The following is a 4,039-nucleotide window of genomic DNA, read 5'->3' as shown; positions in this document are numbered from 1 at the left end:
ATCAGGCTTACTGCGGGACCTCAGCTGTTACACCCCTGATAAGCCTTGTTATCGCATCCCTGTGCAACCAAATCCCGCTCCAATCCACTCACAAATTTACTGACGACACAACCGTAGGGGGTCGGATCTCAAACAACGATGAGACGGAGTAGAGGAAAGAGGATCTGGCGAACTGGCGCAACGGCAATAATCTCTCCCTCAATGTCGGCAAAATGAAGTCCAACGGGTTTATTTGCAATCACGAGCTTTCGGGGTGCTGCTCCTTCATCAGGTGGGTCACTCACCTGAGGAAGGAGCGGCACTCCGAAAGCTCGTGATTGCAAATAAACCTGTTGGACTTTAACCTGGTGTTGTGAGACTTCTTACTGTGTCCACCCCAGTCCAACGCCGGCATCTCCACATCATAACAAAATGAAGGAGATAGTCATCGACTTCAGGAAGCGTAGTGGAGAACATGCCCCTGTCTACATCAATGGGGACGAAGTAAAAAGGGTCGAGAGCTCCAGGTTTTTAGGTGTCCAGATCACCAACAACCTGTCCTGGTCCCCTCATGCCGACACTATAGTTAAGAAATCCCACCAACACCTCTACTTTCTCAGAAGTCAAAGGAAATTTGGCATATCAGCTATGACTCTCACCAACCTTTACAGATGCACCATAGAAAGCATTCTTTCTGGTTGTACCACAGCTTGTTATGGCTCCTGCTCTGCCCAAGACTGCAAGGAACTACAAAAGGTCGTGAATGTAGCCCAATCCATCACGCAAACCAGCCTCCCATCCATTGACTCCGTCTACACTTCCTACTGCCTCCGAAAAGCAGCCAGCATAATTCAGGACCCCACGCACCCCGGACATTCTCTCTTCCACCTTCTTCCATCGGGAAAAAGATACAAAAGTCTGAGGTCACGTACCAACCGACTCAAGAACAGCTTCTTCCCTGCTGCCATCAGACTTAAAGTCATAGAGTCATAGAGGTTTACAGCATGGAAATAGGCCCTTCGGCCCAACTTGTCCATGCTGCCCTTTTTTTTAAACCCCTAAGCGAATCCCAATTGCCTGCATTTGGCCCATAACCCTCTATACCCATCGTACCCATGTAACTGTCTAAACGTTTTTTTATTAGACAAAATTGTACCCGCCTCTACTACTACCTCTGGCAGCTTGTTCCAGACACTCACCCCCACCCTCTGTGTGAAAAGACTGCCCCTCTGAACACTTTTGTATCCCGCCCCTCTCACCTTAAACCTATGCCCTCTAATTTTAGACTCCCCTACGTTCGGGAAAAGATATTGACTATCTAGCTGATCTGTGCCCCTCATTATTTTATAGACTTCTATAAAATCACCCCTCAGCCTCCCACGCTCCAGGGAAAAAAGTCCCAGTCTATCCAGCCTCTCCTTATAACTCAAACCATCAAGTCCCGGTAGCATCCTAGTAAAGCTCTTCTGCACTCTTTCTAGTTTAATAATATCCTTTCTATAATAGGGTGACCAGAACTGTACACAGTATTCCAAATGTGGCCTTACCAATGTCTTGTACAATTGCAACAAGACGTCCCAACTCCTGTATTCAATGTTCTGACCGATGAAACCAAGCATGCTGAATGCCTTCTTCACCACTCTGTCCACCTGTGACTCCACTTTCAAGGAGCTATGAACATGGACCCCTAGATCTCTTTGTTCTGTAACTCTCCCCAACGCCCTACCATTAACTGAGTAAGTCCTGCCCTGGTTCAATCTACCAAAATGCATCACCTCGCATTTGTCTAAATTAAACTCCATCTGCCATTCGTCAGCCCACTGGCCCAATTGATCAAGACTTGGACTTACATAGAATCATAGAATCATAGAAACCCTACAGTGCAGAAAGAGGCCATTTGGCCCATCGAGTCTGCACCGACCACAATCCCACCCAGGCCCTATCTCCATATCCCCACATATTTACCCGCTAATCCCTCTAACCTTCGCATCCCGGGACACTAAGGGGCAATTTAGCGTGGCCAATTAACCTAACCTGCACATCTTTGGACTGTGGGAGGAAACCGGAGCACCCGGAGGAAACCCACGCAGACACAGGAAGAACGTGCAAACTCCACACAGACAGTGACCCAAGTCGGGAATCGAACCCAGGTCCCTGGCGCTGTGAGGTAGCAGCGCTAACCACTGTGCCTTGCATTAACCAACTTACCTTGCATTAAGTTGATCTTTCTCCACACCCTAGCTATGACTGTAACACTACATTCTGCACTCTCTCATTTCCTTCTCTATGAACGGTATGCTTTGTCTGTGTAGCGCGCAAGAAACAATACTTTTCACTGTATGTTAATACATGTGACAATAATAAATCAAATCAAAGTAGATTTGGGCATCAGTTGGCAGTCTTGCCCCCAACGCCCACGTCCTGAGAATTAGCTGCAAACGAATCAAAGCACTGAGAGTAAATTTCGAATGAATTCCTCAACCTGTTTCTTTTAGTTGGGAGAATGGGAGTCGGCAAATTCAGGAATTGTGAGGAATTTGTGACAATTAGTGACCTCCTGTGGTGGAACCAGGTTATTGCAGCATAGCCAACACAGCTATTCCAGGAACTGGAGGCGCACAGGCCGGGGGTGGCGGGTGGGTGGTGGTTGGGGCGGGGGGGGGGGGGGGGGGGGGCGGTGAGTGTGTGTATTATCCGGCCTCGCTCATCCCAAAACCGTAAAATCCCACCTCAGGTCAACAAACCTTCCCATTGTCCAAACCGTCCCCGCACCGATTCCTGTGACGGGCAGGGTGTTATAATTCTGGCCAAGATGTTTAAATTAAGAAAACAATTTATAACCGGCCTTGAAGGTAATATATTTGAATCTATTTTTTTCCTTAGTTATGATATTAAACGCTCCCAGGACAGGTACAGCACGGGGTTAGATACATAGAACATAGAACATAGAACATTACAGCGCAGAACAGGCCCTTCGGCCCACGATGTTGCACCGACCAGTTAAAAAAAAAACTGTGACCCTCCAACCTAAACCAATTTCTTTTCGTCCATGAACCTATCTACGGATCTCTTAAACGCCCCCAAACTAGGCGCATTTACAACTGATGCTGGCAGGGCATTCCAATCCCTCACCACCCTCTGGGTAAAGAACCTACCCCTGACATCGGTTCTATAACTACCCCCCCTCAATTTAAAGCCATGCCCCCTCGTGCTGGATTTCTCCATCAGAGGAAAAAGGCTATCACTATCCACCCTATCTAAACCTCTAATCATCTTATATGTTTCAATAAGATCCCCTCTTAGCCGCCGCCTTTCCAGCGAAAACAATCCCAAATCCCTCAGCCTCTCCTCATAGGATCTCCCCTCCATACCAGGCAACATCCTGGTAAACCTCCTCTGCACCCTCTCCAAAGCCTCCACATCCTTCCTGTAATGTGGGGACCAGAACTGCACACAGTACTCCAAGTGCGGCCGCACCAGAGTTGTGTACAGTTGCAACATAACGCTACGACTCCTAAATTCAATCCCCCTACCAATAAACGCCAAGACACCATATGCCTTCTTAACAACCTTATCTACTTGATTCCCAACTTTCAGGGATCTATGCACACATACACCTAGATCCCTCTGCTCCTCCACACTATTCAAAGTCCTCCCGTTAGCCCTATACTCAACACATCTGTTATTCCTACCAAAGTGAATAACCTCACACTTCTCCGCATTAAACTCCATCCGCCACCTCTCGGCCCAACTTTGCAACCTGTCTAAGTCTTCCTGCAAACTACGACACCCTTCCTCACTGTCTACCACACCACCGACTTTGGTGTCATCAGCAAATTTGCTAATCCACCCAACTATACCCTCATCCAGATCATTAATAAATATTACAAACAGCAGTGGCCCCAAAACAGATCCCTGAGGTACACCACTTGTAACCGCACTCCATGATGAATATTTACTATCAACCACCACCCTCTGTTTCCTATCCGCTAGCCAATTCCTGATCCAATTTCCTAGATCACCCCCAATCCCATACATCTGCATTTTCTGCAGAAGCCTA

This window comes from Mustelus asterias, chromosome 21, assembly GCF_964213995.1.
Source record: "Mustelus asterias chromosome 21, sMusAst1.hap1.1, whole genome shotgun sequence".
Classification (NCBI taxonomy): domain Eukaryota; kingdom Metazoa; phylum Chordata; class Chondrichthyes; order Carcharhiniformes; family Triakidae; genus Mustelus; species Mustelus asterias.
Note: the sequence above shows the minus strand (reverse complement) of the source record.